At 41.0% G+C, this 22,116-nt stretch overlaps 1 long non-coding RNA gene across 1 annotated transcript; it reads left to right on the top strand.

The window, feature by feature from the left end:
* Positions 1-284: 284 nt before the first annotated feature.
* On the top strand, positions 285-18,241 carry LOC137471184 (uncharacterized). Its single transcript, XR_010997453.1, has 4 exons — positions 285-670; positions 6,384-6,542; positions 8,652-8,737; positions 16,688-18,241. It is a non-coding gene; the product is annotated as an uncharacterized lncRNA (long non-coding RNA).
* The last annotated feature ends 3,875 nt before the right edge of the window (positions 18,242-22,116 follow it).

Genomic DNA, 22,116 nt, shown 5'->3' with positions numbered 1-22,116 from the left:
GACTGCCCTGACCACTTAGACAAGGGCAAGCTGTGTCCTGCACTTACTGTATATGGCTTGACTTTCTTCTAACCTGAGAAAAAGCCTGAGCTTGTGTCTGGCCTCCTTGGCCAGTGCTCCCAGTAGAAACCTGGCAGGAGCTGTCTATCAGTGCAGCACTCCATGGAGATCTGATGTCCCTGTTCCCCCAGGTTCATGGGTAAAAGCCTCTGGGAGCCAGGATAGCTGCAGGATGGTATGGGATACGTGGCTCTGAAGAGACCAGGTCAGCTAGCAGACCATAGGGCAGCTCTGGTCACTGCCTGAACCTCGGCAGTGACTCCCAGGATGTGTTAGCTGGGGTGTCTTGCTGTCCAGGGTCTAAATGTGGTCAAGCATTCCATTCCAAAAAGGAAAGATCAAATTGTGCAGTTTCGTCATTTGAAAGTAGGGAAGAAAAGGAATGCAATGAAAAATGGGGAAATTAGAGTCTTGTTGCATGTGTGGGTCAGTCTGCTTGTTTGTTTTCAACCACTTAAATAGAAAAGGACACATTAAAATTGTCTAATGATTCCAAGACAATGTATTATTCTGTGTTCAGAGGAAGTTTGGAAAAGTTCAGGTGACAAGTAGAATTTGAGTTGTACCTGTGTGGCTGTGACTGAAATGGGAGGGTTCTGCCTCCTACAAGGTAAGTTAACACACAGAGCATAGTGTCATCATTTCTCTAGTGCAGATGGGGCCATTCACCTGGGGAACACGGCTGTGTGTGTGTTTGCCATGTCACATAGCGGATGTTTGTCTCTAAAATTGCTTTTCACTAGTTTTGGTTTCTCAGTAGTTTTGGTTTAACCCATCTACTGACAACTATGGTGTCCTCTATCCTGGAGCAGGAAAACAGGGAATGCTTTTCAGTTTGCTGAATCTGTCTCCTCTTGTATACATCACTGCTTGCTTTGTCGATCCTTTAGTGCAGCAGCAGTCATGTCAGTAAAAAAGAGGAAAGCATCAAAATTTCCTACTGCAGGCAGAGACTCGCACACAATGACTAAACTGGATTTGTCCAAACTTCTGCCTTTTCATTCTTTCTCAGATGTTTTGTGGGGAAGTTGTTTGTGTTCTGACAAGCAAACTATTGTGTTTGTTTGTTTGTTTGCTTTTCAAGCGTTAGGTATTTTAAAAAGTTCATTTTTTATGCTCCAATGACTACCCAAATTGCTACAATCCATTAGTATTTGCCTGGAGGATTAGGACTAACATTTAGAATAAAGTTCCCAGAGTGTCTCTTTGATTATTACAGAACTACCCCATGAAGTATTATTTGGTGGCAATTTTATGATGTGCCTAAGTGGAATAAAATGTCAATTTTATTAAAAAAGGAATGCACCCAAGGATACTGCAATGGGACCCTGCTACAAATGTTTTGCAATAGGACACATTCTCATGAAGTGATTTAGTGTCTCAGCTGGGACTTAGCTCCCAAGGAGAATTCCAGAATTGTCACTTACTGACACTGGTTTATTTTCAGTGGAGAATGCTGACTTCTCAGAAAAGGAGGAGGGGCAAGAACCATCTCATTTGTTTTATCCTTGTGTTTGGTGGGTCAGGACAAAGTTATTTGGGGGCAATTGTGTTGCATTCCTTGTCAGATACTCATTCCTCAAGTGCTGAGCAGGGAATTTTAGTGCTTTCACTTGGGCTAGTTAAAAATAAATTGTGTCAGAGGGTAGGAGATGCATTTTATATGTCTCTTCTAAACCTTGCAGTCAAAAATCTCTGTAAGCTGTGCAAATGTGCTGCAATCCTGTTAACATCTGGCAAGAAACAAATGGGAAAAAAAACAGTTAAAAAAAATCTTTAGCATGATATTGCAAGGCAAGTTTTTAATTAGCTGGGGTTATTCTTTCCCCCTTATTTTGTATAGGCCTGAAGCGATCAGCAGTTTCTTAGTTGGAAAATATGCTGCTTCCACTGACAGTTCTGGTTACAGTGCAACTCCAGCTACTGGACTGTCTTGTTGGAAATGAATTGTTATTGTTGCATTTCTGAAAACAGTTCTTGAGACTGATGGGGGTGGTGCAAGCTTGCAGGACTGCGTCTGCAGTCAGCACATGCCGGTAGGTGATGTAAAGATGAATGACTCCTTGAATTTCAAGTGACATGGAATGTAAATCAGGTAAGTCATAGGCAGAAACACACATTTCTGGAGAGCTATGTCAAAATTGGAAACATTTGAGTTCTAATTAATGAAATGAGAAAAGCCACTTTTGGCATTACTTTCCCAGAGAAGGATGCTTTTTAAATTATAAAACACGTTATGGCTGCTGTTCTTGTATGTAGGTGTGTCCATGTATACACATACCTAAGCACAGAGGAAACTGATCCATTTCTTCTGTTTTTAACTCATGCCTAAGGAAAAGATGAATTCTAATTTATAAACCAGACATATTTCTTTATGATAAATCCAACTTAGAGTTAAAACATGCTTTGAAATTTTTCAATATTTGTATCTTTTTGAGAGAAAATGTCCATGCTTCATGCTCAGAAAATTGAGATATAATTTAAGTGCACTTTCTCAAAAGATAGAAAAGACTTTGCAGGTGGATGATGCATTGCATCTCAGGAGCTCTGAAGATTGTCGGTACCTATTTTACTTACATGTGTGTGTCTCCTTGGTACCCAGAACTGTCCATTCTCTTCTTTTAAATGAATTAATGTTTAGCTTTCAGCCCAGCAGAAGTATAGCAGAGCTCAGGCTGGACACTTCTTGAGTGCTGTGCACACCCCTGTGTGAGGTTAGATACTGACTCCAGCAGGAGTCCCTGCCTGGTACGTGCAGCTGGGTATTTCTGGCAATCCTAACTCACCATATCAGTGTGTAAAGTCTGTGACAATTTCTCTTTATATAGCAGTACTTTCTCATGACTTTAAAATAATTTACTGACAACGAGGACCTCAGTTACTAACATTTAAAAGTAACAAGCTTGCTAAAAGTGATGGGCAAGATGGGCATTGTTAATTGAAGGGGGACCATGGAAGAGGATAGTTTTGGTTTCTCTATCTGCATTGTCCTCCCTTTCCTGCCATGCAGACAGACTCCCTTGCTGCACAGGGATGGCAGAACTGGTGATTGTGGGGGAAGTGCAGAAAAGTTTGGGCAGAAGGGCAAAATAAGAAGGGGTGGAGATTGAAAGACAGCAAACATTATTTCCACTGCCTCCATGAGACAGCAAGAGTTTTGAGAGGATCCCAGCTCCTTGAAGATATTTGACTTCTCTAAAGGCTGCTGAGAAAGAAAGGGAGAAATAGAGAAGACCTGCACATCCTTACCTAATGGAATGTCTGACCCTGATGCTGGGAGAATGTCTCAATTTTGAGTCTCCCTTAGGCAGCTTCAAAGTACTGGAAACTCCAGTTGAGGGGCATTAGGGTTTATGGCTTTTGGGTTTCAGAGCAGGTAAACTCCAAACTAAACTCCAATGAAGCAAGCCACTTGGGTATGTAAATTAGATCTTTCTTTCTTGAAGGATGAGATGTAAACGAGATCCTTCTTTCTTGAAGATGTAACTAAACACTGATGAATCAGGAGCTGAATTATCATACAACTAGTCAGTGATGCTCTTGTTTCACTGGAATGGAATGTGGTGTGATATATATTGTGATACACTGTGGGACTGAGAGACTGGAACTGCTTAGAGTCAATCCAAAGAGTCAACTGCAGAGCTTAAAGTAGCAAAATGCAACAAAAGTATTTGGGAGCTGCAGTTCTCGAAGAAAGCACTCTCCAGTGTGTCTGTGCTTAGGCAATTTCTTCTTTCTTTTCCCTCACTATCCTCAAGGTTCTGCTGGGATAACTGTGAGGCATCGCTGTCCTTCATTGTCCGCTGCCTCTGCAGAGCCTTCTGAGCATCGAGATCAGGCAGGTGTATCTGTGTCAAGTCACAAAATATGGGGAAGTTAAATCAGGACATTCTAAAAGTCTTAACAGATGCCAAGCAGCCATATTCAGAATTGCCAACACCTTTATTTTTATCTTACTCAGTTTGTGATCGAGCTTGAACATGTGTGTACACTAACATTAGAACTATTTGCATGCCAGGTTCCAGAGTTCAGTTATTTTTGAGTTAACTCTATAAAAATAAATATTTTTTTTAAGTGTGTGTCATTTGATCAGGCGAAGAAAGGGAGATTATTTTATTTAAAGCAGAAATAAAAGACACTTTTTCTTTCAAATTGGTTAATTAAACAAAGAAAAGGCAAAGCTATGCATGGACATCAAGCACAAAACAGAAGGTGCTATTCTCTGTTGCCTTCCTCCCTTCTCCAAAGGTAAAAATTAATCTAACTTTTAGATCCATGAGAGCTGGTCCTCATAGCCATTATGTGATATCTGCTATACAAGGAATCTGCAGCACTTCAGGGGAAGTTATGGCCCAATGCACTAATGCTCCATGCTTCTATACCAACATTTATCTATTTTTTCCTAGTTTTCCAGTTCCCAGACAGATTGAAGTACACTTGAATCAAATAGCTAACCAATTTTTTCTGATATGTAAGATATTTAAGGGGTAGATTCCGTATGTCTTGCAGTTAACATCTGCTTGCAGATGTAGCTCATGTGTTTGTGCATGTAAAAACAGGGCTTTCCACTCAACTAATAGATTTCTTAATAAGACTACTGATGGGATAATCTGTCTTTATAAAGTCCAATGGCATCTTCTTAGGGCTAATCCTGAACTTACAGCATTTTTATGTAGAAAGAAACAGGAAGAAATGTTCTGTAGATTCAGGGAAGTAGTACAGCCACTCACTGTGGCTGCTACTGTGTTGGGCTGGCTGCAGTTACAGCCAAGCCCCTGTAGAAGAGGGTCTCTATTTCTATTTGATTATTAAAAACAGTGGTCCAGATGCAACATCTGGCTCAGGAAATCCCTAAACTCCTGATTGTCGGAAACACAGAGGATATTAAGAGAGGGGGGTGTGTGGAGGGGGAGTCACTCTGAATGCACCCTGTTCTTATATTCTTTTCCTGAGCATCTGCCTTTGTCTGCCGTCTAAGGCAGGATATTGGGCTGGATGGACCTTTCATCTACCTCGGGGTGGCAGTGTTCCGTGTTTGGGGGATGGAGTGGGCTGTGGCTGTGAAACCCCATCATCCGGGATCTGATGATGCCAAATGTGACTTTCCTCTCCTGCCTAAACCTTTATGGCTGTAGTGCTTCATCTGCTTTCCTGAAATCCTGCTCACAGCAGAAGTGCAGCATAGGAGGAAGGAAAGAGTTGGCCCCCTCCTCAAGGGCTGTGTATTTTTATGTATTTATTTTGGCTTGGATGGAGATTTTTTCTTTTCCGCTCTGAATAGGAAATTCAGAAAAGTGACATCATTTTTAATCACTGACAGTTTATGGGTTTTGAAAAAGATTCTGGATAATACTGAGCAATTAAGATGCCATTTTAATAGTTCTTTCAAGTGAAATCAAGTGAATAATTAAATAAAATTGAATGAGGACCATGTCAGGCCACCCACAAGCTCTCATATCCGCTACAAATAGATGAATAAGTTAGAGTGTGGGACAAATGCTGTGTCTAAGTGGTCCTATTTATGTGTTATTGGATGACTCTAGGAATGAGGCTTTGAGCTGGAAGATTTCTTTCCTTTGAACACTGTTTCCAAGCAAGAACATGCAAGATTGTCAATTCCTATTCAAACAGCAGTAACTATCCCATCTTTTAAAATTGTTTGTGGTAGTGTTAATGCTATTGTTTTGTACAGATGGTCTGCTCTAAAAGTCACAGAACATAAACAGGAATTTTTGCATTAAATGCTGGATTAGAATTTCTGCTGCCTAGTTATTAGTATGATGATATATGAATGCATTTTGAAAGTTGCTTTAGACTGCAAGTATGGGGTATGGCATTACACATGGTTTGTATTTGTTCTACACAGATAAAAAAAGCAAAGTGGAGACAAAGGGAAAACAAGTACTTTTGAGATAAACGGTACAATAACTAAGTAGGTACATCTCTCAGTTGTAGATCAGTTCATTTTCTTAGGGTGAAAAAACCTTCTGTTAGGCTTTGCCAGTCTTACATGTTAAATTTTGTGGTAGGATTTCTCATTATAATTAGAAGTATTAACTGGAAACTGTATTTCCGAAGTCTATTCTTTGTACTTTAACTGGGATACCTAACCCTGTCTTATATCTGTGCAAAATATTGATAAAATATTGGTGTTTTAAAAATGTCCCATTTGAAGTTAAGACAGAGATGTTAATACCATGACGTATGATAAGAGCCTTGAAAACTTGACTTGCATCTACAGCATTATTTTTACTGAAATGCACATGGAGGAGGCAGCGATTAAAAGCAACAGCCACAATAATCTCATTGTATTTCACCTATAGATTCACAGAAAAACTCGTATTATTCCTCAAGAATTGCCTCTGTAGAATACCTTCTGAGCACAGCTGGTGGAGTGGGTACCAGATAGCACTCCCTGCTCACCCCACGCAAACTTGTTTTCCCTTCATCTCAGGGAATGAATGGATCATTACCTCATGCCTGTAGGTGCTACCCTAGTTCAAATACATACTTCCTGTTTTCATTCGCTCCCAAAACATGCTTTTCTGGTTTTACTTTGAATTTGGGACAATATAGGCCCCCTCTGGTGGTCAAAATATCTTCTGTACTTTTCGACAGTATTTGACTCTAAAGATGTTTTGCTGAGGGCCCAAAATATCTGCTTTACATTTTAAAGTAATATGACCATAGTTCATTTTTCTAAGAAAACCAGTGGAATGAGCCAAAACTGGAGGAGAAAAATGCGTAGGAGAGGTGTTCCAGTGTGTGTCAGGTCCCAGGAATGTGGTCAGTGGCACTGACGGGTGCACACAGAGAGTAGCTGCAAAATTCATTGCACCAACTCTCCCTGCCCAGCTGGCACACAAGAGTAGAGATGGTGCTGGAATGCCAGGGCTGGGCCTGCTGCTGGAGGCAGGACAGTGCCTTAGGGAGAAATGGGAGACAAAAGGTTACTGCTGAGGAAAAAGTGCCTGTTTAATTTCACAGGCTGCTCTTTCTCTGATCACTGGAAATCACAGACATACTGGATCTGTTGAGGTACAGAAAGCAAGCATTGGTTGATTTTACTGGTTTCAGTGCCTCCACTTACTTTGGTAGAGTGGTGCTAAGAATACCCAAACATTTGGACTTACAAGAGAGTTATGATGTGCAACATTTAAATTTAGAGGAAGACTCTTCTAATAACTTTCCTTTTCCTATAATACATTTGCATGTGAAAAAGTGGCATTTCCCTTTGCTGTTGTGTTGGTGTTGTCCTCTGTGGCAAGGTATTTCAGCAGTATCTGATTTCCAGGAGGCTGAGACAGTTTCTGAAACTGCTGGGGAAATCAAATGTTTAAAATCACTATAGCATCTTTGAAATCAACTGTGTCATCAGGAAATAATCCCAATGGCTATCCCAAATCAGTCTCAACAGACACTAGACAGGGCATCTCCTTCCCTTATGAATCTGGCTGATTCTTGCACATTGCACAAGCTTCCACTGGCATTTCTTAGGCTGTTCCCTAAGCCCTGGACTTGACTTTCTGTCTGCTGCCTCCCAGCAGCCACACATACCATCTGCCACTCAAAGGATAAAAGAGTCCTGTCAACACAGCAGCTGACCAAGAAAAAGAGTCATTCACCAGTGTGTTTATTCGCTGAAGAGCACTCGATCAATTCTATCAATGGTGACAAAGAGGATTTAATAGTAACATACAATAATTCTGTTGCTGTTTTAAAACCCCACTAGCCACAATAATGGTTGCTGAAGCACTTATCATTGTCATGTGATTCCTATTAGCCTATTCTTAAGGAAGCCAAGGAAGAGGGATTGTGCTGTTTCATAAAAATACATTTAATGTTATTCAAAAGTTTGTAATACAAGTGTTGGCTTCCCAGAATCCCCTGCTTTTCTTCATCTCCTAGTAGCTCTTCTGCATACCTCTAGCCTGCAAAAAAAACCACTCTGTGCCTTAATCCACTGTGACATTTTAAAACTGCTAGCAGGAGTCATCCTGGCCAAAGGAACAGTTGGGTCTTTTTCTGTAGTAAGTCAGAAGGCCCTGCACAATGTGCTGGTAGGTTTGTACTGTCAGTAGCTGTGTGCTGCCATCAGAAGAGAGACGAGCTGTCAGAGTAGCTGGATTGCTTAGAGTTTAGGGTATGGGGTTTTTATTCCAGTTTAATTAATTTCTATGTCATAAATAGGTATTTCCAAAATAGAAAGTCAGAAATGGGCATGAAAATTTTATTTCTTCTTTTCAATGTAGGATTAAGAAAAGGTGAGTAAGCAATACTTGCTCACAGGGTTGTGAAGAGGATAATGGCTTTAAGAAAGAAAATGAAAATGACATTATGGCTGCTTTTATGGAACTTTCTTGTTCAAAATTTCAAATGCTGTATTATGTTCAAAAATAGTTTTTTCACCTTAAGAAATGAAGGCACTATTCATATTCAACCTTCAGAGTCCTTCTCCTTTACTGAATTGAAACAGTTGTTATCAAAGTCTTTTTTATGTATCAGACTCTGAACTCAGTCCTTAACCTCCTTTTGATGAGTTAAATAGTCATAATTAATGGGCTTTCTCCTAGATTATGTTTATTTTCCAGGTAACTGATTAGCAGTGTTCCAGCTACATAAAATGGAAGTATTAAGGTGCAACTCATGCCAGGACTGTGGCATGGTTACGGAAGAGGTGGAATGACCAGCCCATCTTCTATCATGGCCTTGTTTCATCTTCCATGCAGTGAGCAGTGGGATTTCTAGGGCACCAGTTTTGACTTATTCTAATTATTCCTGGAATTCCCCATTGCTGGCTTTTGTTCAAACAATGATTTTGGTACGGAGCTTATAGGAAAAGGAAGATTGGTCATGTCCAAGTTAAAAACTCTTGTGGCTTTTCTGTGAAGTTACTATAATTTATCAGCATCCCTTTTGAACTGCAGGCACTAGGCCAGGACAGTATTCCAGCAATATTTGCTCAGGACTGCGTGCAGACATCCGATAGCCGTCCTACTGGATACAACCCCTGGGTATCTGCTCATGTATCCAAGAGCAGCATTGTCTCTTTTAGCAGTGTGTCACACTGGGAGCTCCTGTTCAGCTGACAGAGCAGCATGACTCCAATATGTCTCCAATGACCTAAGGCTCATGAAAGAGATCCCTTTTTTTTCTTTCCAACCTCAGTTAATCATGCAGGGAAACAAGATTACATTGAGGTCTTTTTAACCTTTTTTTTTTTTTTTTTTTCTCCTGGGGACTAGCTTCATTCCTGTGCCCCAGAAACAAAGACCTTAGGTATGAATGGCTATATGGCTCAAAGAATCCATTCTCTTGCTTTGTTCAGGCAATATATAACAGATGCCAGCAAAGGTATTGAAAGAACTTTTGGTATGGGTATATGCATTCCTTTGACTGGGTGCTTGCATTCAAGAAAGTTTATGTAATTATGATAGTAAGAGCTGATATTTGAATACTATCCTTGCTGCAAACTACTAACTAAAGTTGAACAGGACTACTCTATTTATCCTACTGCTGGTACTGAGAGCTGCTCCAAAATACTGTTCAAAAGATCAGTGAAAAAAAATGTAAAGAAAAATAGAGTATGCAAGTGAGTAGTGGGCAGAGTGTAAAGGGCATGTATATCCAAGCTGCTGTGAGGTTCCTAATTACTGTAAGATAGTGTATTCATGTGACAGAATCTGGCTGAGATTCTCCATCCTTCTTCCTCATCATTACTGTTGGCAGCTCCCCAGGCTCCTGCCAGGGAAATTCAGCCACAAGGTGCTGTGTGCTGCATGCCCAGCATCCTGAACATCAGGCTGATAAAGATGTCACAATCAAGGGACAGAAAGAATTAAGTAAGGAATTTCACAGCCACACACGAGGGTGGTACTGAGGAAGAGGGAATAAAGACAAAAAGGATTTTTCAATAGAAGTGCCCAGCTTCTATTCAATAGAAGTGCCCAGATCAGCTGAGGACAGAAGAGGAAGTTGAGTTGAGCTGGTAGATCTAAACAAAACAAGCCAGAAGATGGGCTGTAACATAAGGATGATCCTCCATAGCAGCAAGCAAACGAAGGCAGAAGCATGCGCAGGCTTCATTGCTTCATTATAAACTCCCTTGTAGTGCTCTGTACTTGGCAGGCTCCCGACTCACCCTCTGTGCCAGAGGATTTTCCTGGCTAAAGCAGTCTGCTGGCAGATGCTCACCCACCTCAGACCCAGAGATACCATCTCCCAAACAGCCTTGTGACTAAGAGGAGGATGACTATATTATCATTAAGGTATCCTGAAAAATATAGATAGGAACACTGGTTACAGGAAAAGCTTTGAACATTGCCATGCTCGCAGGAACAGAGAGCTTTAGTGTGTGAGGTTACTCACAGTGAGATTTTCCCTTAAAGACAGTCTGTAATATCAAGGTAGGAAAAAGTAAAACAAAACTCCCTATTAAAACTACATTTGGAAAGCATCCTCTTCAAGGCCTTCCTGGGCTTGTGATGCTGCTGCAGGCCACAGTACCCCAGCTGTGGTGTGCACTGTGGGCACTCAGAGACATTGTCTGTGGCTTTTCAGCCCAGGCAGTACCCCTGCCTTGGTACAGACAGCTTTTCCCAGCCAGGATGGCAGGACTGCTCTCTTTCTGCCTGCCTGTCCCATTTTTCTGGGCACTGGAATATCACATGGTACTAAGGGGATTATGTCATGTCTTCCCTCTTCTTCCTGCCTGCTTCCCACCCTTAACTTCACTTGATTAATATTTCTATTGTATACTTTAATTAGCACGATCCTGGCTGCAGGCTACCTTTCCCTGTTCCTGGCCTCTTTTAATCACAGCAGTTTATATAATATACATTATTTTTAAAATGTTAATTGTGCAAGGACCTTTTTGGATTTTTAATGTTTAGCTTGCTGTGACCTTTGCACAGGATCTGCCTGTGACATAAATTCAGCATACATCAGTTTGTGGTGGCAGGCTGCCAAAACTACCCTGCCTCTTATCACCTCTTCCCCTTACAGTTTGTTAGATTTCTGGGAAACGCTGCCCCAGGTGTTAATGCAGTGAAACCCTATCTGTATCTGTTCCTAAACACCTATCCTGTGCTGTGCCAAATTAAAAGGTTGCCTTTGTTTGGCATTTGAGAGGGTCTGCATTTATGGCACAGCATGGGCTGAGAATACGGACCAGCCCAGTGAGCTGGAGTAGAGGTCTCCGTCTCTCAGGAAGGGTGCAAAGAGAGGCTCATGTACCCAGAGGGATTTGCCAGCCCCTCAAGGTGAGAAGTGCCTCCAATGACTTTCTGCTGCTGTAAACTCTGAACTCCTGCAGCAGCCCGAGCCACACTGGTGGGTGCAGGTGTTAACAAGCCCACTGACCAAGTCAGTTCACTCTGTTCTTCACTGTCTGTAATGTGAGTACCTACTGAGAGATACTAATGATAAAGCAATCATGACAGTGACAATTCTGTCATTTCACAGTGTCAGCCTAAGCATACAGTGACAGATGCAGATCTCAAAAGAGGGTGACCTCTGGCAGTGAAAAAAAGAAAAAACAACAGTGAGCAGCTGGGAGGGTGCCCAGGAGCTTCAGTGTCTGACCCAGTTCAGATGCAGATACAGCAACACACCCAGGCAAAGCCTCATTAACATCTTTATAAATTTCTGCAATAGCTGGGTGTTGTCTGAAGGTTTGCCTTGAGCACGCCCACACAGCTGAGCCTCAGCTGAGTTGGGCTGTAGAATATACAGGGTAAAGTAACAATGCTTCTTTTTAAGAAACAGATCAGCATCTGAAATAAGTCACTGTGCTGGACTTAGCCAAACCAAATTCCTGGTGTCTGGAGTTTTGTCTATCTGGTGATAGCAGGATTAGATACAATATGCATGAATATACTGCGCGACCATGCAAAACCAAATACGGCCACAAAGTTAATTGTGGTTTAATTAATACAGTCTGCTGCTCCACCAAGTTTTTGATTATTTGTCCATCTTTAGATTTTCAACAAAGCATTCCTGCACTGTTGGATGCCTTCAGAAAAAGAAGAAAAAATGTATCTTCCTTTCCACTTTGGAAGTTTAGCTTGATTTCAAGCCATTTTATTCAACAAAATAATTTTTTGTTTGTTTATTAACAACACATTTGGCATGTCCATTTTTCAGGACTTTTTTAAGATTCTAAATTTTTGTGAAATTCAAAGTGAAGAACATGAAATATTTTTTACACATGGCATAAAAAACTAAAGCAGTTTTAAAACGTGTTTTAGTTAAAGAAATAAACATGTTCCTGAAATATTAAATTTACTTGTAAACTTTGTTGAACAATTTCATGTCTCAAACTCCAGCTTTTAAAAACATATCTGTCTTAACTACGAGATGGTACTTTTGCCCACTCACGACATTTGACACTGGGTATTTTTTTCCTCATTTGGTTGTTTGGTATAAAAGGCTAAAAATAAAAGCATATTGTTCTGAGCATTGTGGACAGCTTTTCCAGACGCGGAAAACTGAGGGTTTTATGACTTAGGAAAGCAGAGTTCCCAGCGGGCTGGTCTGCTTTTTTTCCATTCTTCCCTTTAGGGTTTTCTGAAAACATTTCACTTACTGTTGACTCTGCAGTACATTTACAGTCTCGTATTTTTAGGGTTTTGTGCGTACCTCCCATGCGCGCGTCCCATGCGCAGAGAGCTATCACGGCACTTCTGTGCGATCATTCGCTCAGACGTGACCAAAGATTCAAACTGCTGCAGGGGCCTGGATTTGGTTTTCTCCTTTCCAAACAGTAGGCAGAAATTTGCTCTCTGCTTAGAATGGATGTTCAGGGGGCAGCAGCCCTGGCAAGGAGGGGAGCCCTTGGAGGTGTCTGCTCCAGCCTGGTGTGTCCCCTCATCCAGCTCCCAGGGCTGTGTCCTGGCTAAAAGCACGTGCCCTCCCATCTTTTTCCAAAGCAAAAGCTAAGCAGAAGCAGTGCAGCAAGGTTTGAAAGGGTGAAACACGCCTTTGTGTGCTCCCTTGTTATCCTGAACAGCTGGGTTAGAGCCGCACGCAGCCCATGGCCATGAATGGCAATATTAACTTTAAAAAGAAAATCCTAGTTTTGATTGGCTGAGCCAGCTGTCCGATGGCACAGCTTTCCAGCAACTTAGAATTTCTTTGTAACTAGGGAATTGTTGCAAAATAGGGAACAATAACATTATATGAAGACTGATACTTAAACTGGTATAGCCAAATTTACCTTCTAGTTGTATCTAAATTAATAATCTAATTTTGAAAGGAAATCAGAACCTAACAGCTGCTGTGACTTTTCTGAAACTGTTTTAGAAAGAGTCAGATTATGATTTTTTTTGAGTATTTGGACACCTGATAGCTTATCCTTAGAGTATACTTCTGCTCATTGTTAATTTTTTTTTTTTTTTTTTTTTACCTAGCAGTTGAACTGGTAAATGTACGAATCCCTTAAAACTTAAACCATATAAAAAGTATTTTGTTTTCAATAGAGGGGTCCAGTGTGAATTTCATGTTCAATACATGAGCCAGGATGTGATTAATTTTCCAGTAACTGTATGCCAATATTTCATGAGTTCTTAAACTGATAAGCTTCACTGTCAGACTAAACATTCTAATATTCGGTGTTTTCTAAAATGTTATTGAAGTGTGTTTTCTCTAATATATCTAATGATAAAAGTCTTAACGTTAAGTCTATGTTATTTAAATGTTTTTTTAAGGCTAAAGCTTAACTGATAAATCTATTGATCTAGTTAATAATTCTTAAACATCACACCTTCTTTAGTGATTTAAGACACGACCGTTGTCTACGCCTCTGTAAAAGAAATTTATATTAACAATTACAAGGTACTAGGAAGTACACTGGATATAAAGCCCTGTATAAACATAGAAGTTGTTATTAATCGGTAAGTGAAGTGCTAATAGTCTTGCAGATAACTCGACATACATGTTATCCACTCAGGAAAAGCCTGAACTTTGCTAAGGTGGAAAGAAAATTCTCACATAGAAAGCAGGGAGTCAGCATAAAGTGGTGGTGCATAAATGGAGGCTGGAAATTAAAAGAGAGTGTCAGCTTCACAAAGTGGTGGGGCAATGAAAATGAGGCTATGAAAATGACATTGGTATGCCTGTGCCCCAGGGCTGATTGGGTTGCTCCTGACAATAAGGACTGCACTGCTGGCAGTCTCACCCTGGGATCTTGCTTTATGGTCCTTCTTGTTCTTGTGTAATGAAAGGGGCTGCTTCCTGTCCTGTTAGGCTTCCATTTACCTGAGCATGGTATTCAGGAGAACTGGACTATAATTCCGCGAATGTTTCCAGGACAGGGCAAGAAAAGAGACATATGAGTGGAAAAGTGTTAAGACTGCAAAGCTCAGGCATCTTTGTATTCCAGCTCCTCAAATTTAAAAGGACACTTAAGCAATGCTTATATTCTTTGCTGAATCAAAACTTACATGTACGAGGTGCAGCATGTCCCACCTCTTCTTCCCTGAATGTATTTTCTCATGCTGTCCTGGAAGTTTGTGCTCTTTCCCCTTTTCTTTTCACAGTCTCCCCTTCACGTTCCCTCTGATCCCATGCCACTAACATTTCCGAGGCTGTGTGCCTCTCCCCTCTGTGTTTCTGTTTGTCCTTGTAAGGTGGGAGCAGGCTGTGGTTGGGTGCAGCAGATGTGCTGTGCCCCGGGCTGTTGGCAGTAGGGGTTTTTCACACTTCAGGCTGAGCCCCTGCCCCCAAAACACAACCAGCTGTGCCTGCGAGACACGGGAACCCTGTTGAGCCTTCAGCCCCATAAATGGCTGCACACTTGAAGTCCACTGTGCCTAATTAAACCCTTTTCCAGCACACCAGGGAAAAAACCAAGTAATATCCGACATCCTTTTGCCACCCAAACTGCTGTGTGCGTTAGAAAGTCCAGTGTTGGCTTTGCTTTCCTTGACTTTTCCCCTGTGTAAAATGGGGGTACAGCTGTGCCAGTGTGTTGAAGTCTATAAATGAGAAGTGTTGCATAGGTGTAACTATTATTAGCTGCTTAATAGAACTAGACAGTGGTATAAATGAACATGATACAACGAGCCACAGCAGTGTCAGCTTAAACCTAGATAAGCTGACATTTTTGCTGAGAACTGCTGAAATATAAGAAAAAAAATTTGCTGTAGCATTCCTGTAACTCCTTCAAAATTTCTGTCTGCCTGAGTCAAATGCAGCAGAGACCAAGGCTGAAAATACCACTTTTTAACTCACATTTTTTTAGTGTCTTTCAAAAAAATGTAATTTTGAACAGCTAAGCATCTTTTCTTTCTCTTAGAGCCCCACAGAGATTTCCTTAGAGGTTAGTACCTATCATACCTTCTGGCAGCTGTGTGCTCCATGCCTTTGTCCCACACAGGTGCTTTCCTTGAGTCGGGATGACAAAACCAGTTTTGGAGACCAGCAAGTATGATTTGCCATCAAGAAATAAGCTTGGAATCAACACGCCACCAAAATCTTTCTGTTCCACAGCTGCTCACTGAGAGTGGCCATATGCAGAAGTGACTGGACTGTGATCCATGTCAGAGTTATGGAGGGGGAAGCTGTGAGGCTAAGCTGGGAAAACACGTCGGGTTTTCCAAGTCAGCTTCTCTGGGCTGAGGAGCACCAGGCTGTGTTTATACAGTATATCACAGTATATCACAACTGCAACCAGCACAGGGAATTGGCTTCTAACAGGGACAAATGTGGGGTTTTTTCTCCATTACCTTGCACTGTTACTTTTTGGTACAGTCCCCTAACCCCTTTTCCTCTGACTCTGTAACACCTCATAAAACAAAGTGCTTGGTTGACTTGCTGGCTTATAACAATGAAACTGGTATATGTAATTTAGAGATTTTTCTTAGCCGTTTTTTATTTGTTTGTGTTCCACCTGCCACTTCTGAATCCACAGGCTACTAAAGCATTTCCACTGAATTTCAAAGATTTTTCCCTAAGTGCCAGTTAGTTGTGCCTAAGCTTTAATTTGAAGATTTTTTTTAGAGTATAATAAGTAACAGCTAATTGAGAAATAATATACTGAATACTTTTCTATAGTATCTAGAGAGGTTCTATGGTACCAAAGAAATGTCTACTGATTTTTCCTAAAGAATTGGAAACAAAACAGTGTAGCCATTGTATTTCAAACATTAGAGCAATTGTTCAGTAAGTGTGGTGCAACCCTAAATTTCTGTGTCAGAACATGGTGCCAGCTCTGTTTCTATAAATTGTGGTGCTGTGGGCATGCCTGTTTAAACAAGTGCTTTCCTATCTCCAGGTTATCCAGTCATATTTATGTATATGGTTTTCAAAAGCCAGACTGCACTCTAAAGCGATAAAAGGGAACCTAAACCATGTCCTTGGCGTTCACACCATTGTACTTTCAAAATAAAGCAAAACCTATTATGGGGCTTTGATTTTTTCCTCTAAGTACATTAGCGTGTCTTATATAAAAATCCTAATGGATTCATTCTTGTATACCATAAAACATATAGGTAGAAAAAGGACCTAGTAAAACAAAGATATAAACAGAGAATAATTAATTGCCTGCAGTTGAAAGTGTTTTGTGCCATAGTTTCTGTTACTTCAGTATGTTCGTAATCCTGTGACTTCAAACATCTTTAAATTACAGGTTTATGCAGCCATAATATTGATGTAACTCCTTTTGGACTCAACAGGCTACCTAGTGGCTTAACCTGCTAATGAAGGTCAGGAGAATGTCATTCATCTTCCACAATGCCTATACATCACCAAATACACTTCTGGAGATATCCTGGAAAATGAAACCGTGAGAACATTCCGAGAAGTTCAGTGGGATTATTATCTTTGAAAAGATTCTCTTGACAACACACAAACTTTTGGGCATGTATCACCATAATACCCAATAAAAATCAAAAGTCCCCCTTGGGACTGCTCTGCTTGCTGTGCACAGTATTTCAGGTGGGCTGGCAATATGCAGATTCAGCACTACCATGAAAACTAACTCATGGCTGCTCATCCACATTTTCAGTTTAAGCATTCTCTGTTACTTTGAATGTTATTTTCTTCCTTTTGAAGAAAGGTTTCTCATGTAGCCTCCTAAAATAACACCTAGGCCTAGAAGATGCAAATCACTGTAGTTTACGTCCCTCTTTGGATAAAATAGGTTATTCTCCAAGTCAGTGTTTCTGGTTTACTAAGTCACAAAAGTAAAAACATTTTCTTATTTATAGTTCTCGCTGGAATTACACTGTGGAAACAATGGTTGTATATAACTGTTAAGACAATTGTTAAGACTGTGCAAGACTGGTTGATTATAGGATCAGACAGTATGCTCAGAGCATTAGCTTTTCCCCAGTATAAGGACCTTTATTCAAATTAGAAGTGAACATTAACAGGCAGTGCTAGCCCTTGAAACCAGGTTATGCGTCCTCTACCACACTGCTGCTGGTTTGTGTCTAAGCCTTGTACACTGGAGTGCTGCGAGGAATGACCACGTGCCAACGGCATCATTTCCTGACAGAGACATGATCAGAAAGTATAAGAAAAGAAGAGCAACTCCCTGACTGAAAAACTTTAAGAAGATTAGTGGCTGCTTTAGAAGTAATCAGTGTGAGAAGGTAAGCATGTTGTTTTGATTAGAGAGCCAGACCTAGGCAAAACAGCAAGAAGAATAAGAGAGTGAAAAAAACTGCAGAAGGAAAGGAGAGGAGATTTTGGGTTGTTACTGCAGAGGGCTTTTATTCTCATTAGTATTAGGGGTTAGTATTGTTTTCAGCTATGAAGGGTAATTTAGATTATGCTGATCTTATATCACTGAGACAAGGAGCTGGACAGATTCTGCAGAAGAGAAGTGTGTGACTCATGGAAAGAGTAGCTAGTGAAGAACTTGCTCAACTTGAACTCTTGCTTATAGGGATTTTATTTACCCCTGGGGGAGGGTGAAGTTTTCCAGCTTGGCATAGAGCTAAACTACTTTACCAGTGAGAGAGAACTTGAAGCCTCATTTGCTGAGAAGATAAGCTTTCATGATACAGGCTAACATGTACTGAAGATTATTGCACAGCCGGACAGTAAAAAGATACTTTAAAGCATGGGGATTTTTAGCTGTGAAAATTAGCTAATGAAGTATTCGACACATATACCTAACTAGATGGCCACATTAACTCTTTTTCATTCAATACACAAGACAAACCATCAAACATTTATTTACTAAAAAATAAAGAGAAATTCTCCCTGCTTTGAGGATCCCTAGGCGCTCTCTCAACAATATGATAAATATTCTCCTTCAGAAAATGCTTCTTAGAGAATTCACTCAAAAACTAGTTCATGATTTTTATTTGTAATGTGAATAATAAGCTACCTGTCTGTTGACATTATTATGGGTACTTGAAAAAAAAAAATAGCGGTGGAAGCATTTGGAAAGAGTCATATACAATAAAATTACTTGCTAAAGAGGTTTGTTTAGTTTAAATGCAAATTCAGCCTCAGCTCATCTGTACAAACAAGTTTTAAAAGAAAGGAGGAACACCCCCCCACTTCCCTGATGTGCTGATCTCTTAATAGCAACATAAAACATACATAAGTTAAGAAAACTCCCCAGTTTCTCCAGAACAGGGTAGAACTTAATCCTGAGGCACAGCCTGCTTGAAAAGCTGGAGATCATAGAGACAAGACAAGATTTGGATGCTGCGTCAAAACAAACATTTTTAATAGATGAGTTATAAATATGGATCCTCTTTTTTTTTTTTCTTTACAAACCCCACATTAAATTGTGAAGAAATACTGAAGCTGCTTCTGTTAATTTTTTGTTCAGCTTAACTAACTATTTGTAAAAAGACTTTGTTCTACCTAATTGTATTGTCAAGTAACTGAGATCCTCTCTGCAATAGAAATGAATCCTAAATTCTTTCAGAGGGAAAAAGCCCACCTCATTTTAAGACTAAGAAAGCCTAAGAAAAGGTAGCAGGTGTGAAAGTTCAATTTATTAGCCCTATCTTTGAGAAGAGCTAAATCAATTAGTATAAATCTATTCTAGTCTTTGAAAGATACATGGTAATAGATGACAAGAGAAGACTGAAGAGCTGTACAATTTTGGCTTGGAAAAGCTTCTTTAAATGCTGAAGATGAAAATGTCATTACTTGATGAGTTGAACTGTAAAGAATCACAAGAGATTCCTGCAGACCCTAAAGATGCTATGTATTGTATCTTTCACAAAACTGGCGAACACTCAAAAAACCCACTGGTGTTTTTGCCAGTCAGCGCTAAGAACTTACATATGGCCTTCATTCAGGATTTTTTGACTGGAGAGGCTTTCTCTCATTTTAAATTGTTGGCAGTCATAATTTCTGATTTTCATAATTGCAGTTGCCTTTAAATCAGCTCCGGAAATCATGAAACTTACAGTCCTGGAGCAGAATCCTGATCCTTGTCAGCCGTGGCTACAACTCTACAGAAAATGAGGGGGAACACAGGTTAGTTCAGCTTTGAAGAAGTAAAGGTACTACTTGATTTTAGGTCAGAGATGGACATCAATGTGCTTTGAACAGGAAAAGACGAGAAGCTTCTGTGCAGAGATAGATCATTCCTTTTGTCTTCAGATTACTTCTTTTTAGTTCAAGATTGTACATACACAGGTCAAAACTGTGGTCTTGAAAATGCTATACTTGTTTTGGAAGAAAAGTATAGGAATGTGCTTCCTTTTAATTTTTCTTTTTTCATAAAATTTTAAACTTTAATATGAACAAAACACTAGGATCCTGAATCTAGAGAATTGGAATTTTTTGTGTGCTGCTGGCTAAAAGTCGACACCAGCAAAATGAGGAAAAAAAGGCTGCATGAGCTGAAACTTCATGCTACAAATGCCTGCTTTCCTGCATGGCCCTGTTCTGGACAGATAATGGTCCTTCTCTTTACAGCCCACCTACATGTGACTCAAACAAGAATCTCACTCACAGGCAGGCTCTTCAGCACTGAGGCACGTCCTTCAGATATTTTTTTTTTCTGCTAGGAATGCTGATGTGCAGAGCTGAAAGGCTCTCTGCCCGCTGCTCGCGTGTGCCGCGTGTGATCCGACATTGCCCTGCAGATGCGCGCATTCTAGCAAAGCAGCCCGCAGATGTGCAGCTGCGGGGCCCGCGGCTTCTGTGCGCTGAACGCTGGCCCAGAGACATCCGCGCCTCTGCCGGGACGCGGAGACAGCGCCGGGGCCGCAGCCCCCTGGGAGAAGGGAGGCGCTGAAGGCTCCGGCTGCCCCTCAGGTGGCTCCGGTGGCAGCAGAGGAGCTGCGGTTCGTGGCTCACGGGCACGGCAGTGTCTGCCAGCGGCACGGCGGCGTGGCCGTGCTGGGGACGGAGCACAAGCCCTCTGCTGTTTAGATGCATCTGCTGCTGCCGCTGCTTTAGGGAAGCATGGTGAATTACGACGGCAGGTTTGAAACAATCTGACGGTCATAGAGATCTGTTTTAAATACAGCTGTTAAGCGAGGATAAAAATGTATTATTTTCATAATCATGCCTTTTTTTCTTAGGCTCGGGTGAACACTGCAAAACCGACTATAACCTGAGAAAGATTCTAGTCAAGTAGCTGCTCACATCACTTTCATCTGGCTAATTAGAGACCATGTTTTGGTTATCTGGTGCAGTCAGCCCCTACCAGGCGCTCCTTGGCTAAGCCTCTTTGCCATAAGGCCAGACTGAATTTGTATTTTCTCAATGCAGGTGCTGGGCTGGTATGTCTCTCTACGGTACTATTGTGTTACAACCTGACTGGTGGCAAGATCAGTTCAGATTGTGCCTGGCATCATCTGTAAACCCAGGTGTTTAGGTTTTCCTGGACTCTGCTTATCCCATCCTAGCTCATCCAGTCCTCAATCTCCTCACCTGTAGCCTACACCAGGAAGTCTTCTACATTATTACCCTGCAGGCTTGCTTTCTTGAAACTGGTTTCTGACTCAAATGGGCAGCAGCTGTGCCTGTTTCCACCTGAGGCTGCTTGTTAGGCATGATGCCACACCTCATCACAGAGGCAATTGGTAAGTAAGGATGGATACTCAAAGGTCCTCCTGCTCCGACCAGGGTCAGTGTTCAAGCATCCTGATGCAAAACAGAAACATGCTACAGACTGACATGAAACATCTCTGCAGACACATCTTGTTATTGGAGGAAAAGTGATGGAAATGAAAGCCCAGCATTTTATTAACTAACTACTTTAAAAAAATGGGAAAAAAAAAAAAAGCTTGTAAGTTTTATTTCATCACCTTCCACCACAAACCTTGAAAGAGCAGCAGAGAACCTATACACTCGCTCCCAACCTCTAGCCTTGGTGTGCTGGGAGCTGCTCCAAGTGCATCATTAGAAGTAGTATTCTGCCCTTTTTTTAATTCAGAGAGCCAGGATCTGTTGCTCCGTGTGCCCAGCAGGTCTTTAAACAATTTTGTACCCTGACAGTCAAGCTCAGGTGCTAAACAGGGCTGGTTTCCTGTCTCTGTGACAGGCAAAGCAAGATTAAACTGGACAGCAGATACCCAAGCTGTCCACCCAACTTCATCCCAGGCTCTCAGAGGGGGAGACCAAACAGACAAGGCTGTGAACACGTTACCTTTCAGGTTATTCAGCAGCTGCTGCAGGGGTGGTCATGGCTGGTGTTCCCATGAGCCACAGCTCCTCTTTCCATAGTTTCATACTGCTTCTGTCTGCTTCACTTCCACTTCCACCGATTTGCTGGTCTGCCTAGATTATGTACAATTATGAAAACTTTAAGACATTTTTCAATGCTAATTGCAGTCAGAAGCAGCTTTATTTTACACAGACTCTTTTTCCTTCAGTTTTCAAAAGTCTGAGAAGCACACGGTGCTTCTCAGTAATATTTTCAGTAATATTACTGAAAAATCGGGGTCCACTGCTGAAGTTTATTTTTGTAGAGATTAATATTTTTGGCATATGACATAGTCACACTGTGAGAGTTTTCAAATATTAGTTATAATATTTACTTTGCTTTTGTGAATAATATGTTAGTTTAAACATGTCTTCTCCTAAGGTAAAGTGAAATAATTGCATGTATTTTCTTATTTTTGTGGTCCT

The sequence above is a fragment of the Anomalospiza imberbis genome, chromosome 3 (genome assembly GCF_031753505.1).
Source record: "Anomalospiza imberbis isolate Cuckoo-Finch-1a 21T00152 chromosome 3, ASM3175350v1, whole genome shotgun sequence".
NCBI lineage: Eukaryota > Metazoa > Chordata > Aves > Passeriformes > Viduidae > Anomalospiza > Anomalospiza imberbis.
Note: the sequence above shows the minus strand (reverse complement) of the source record. Positions and strands in the feature narration are given on the sequence as shown.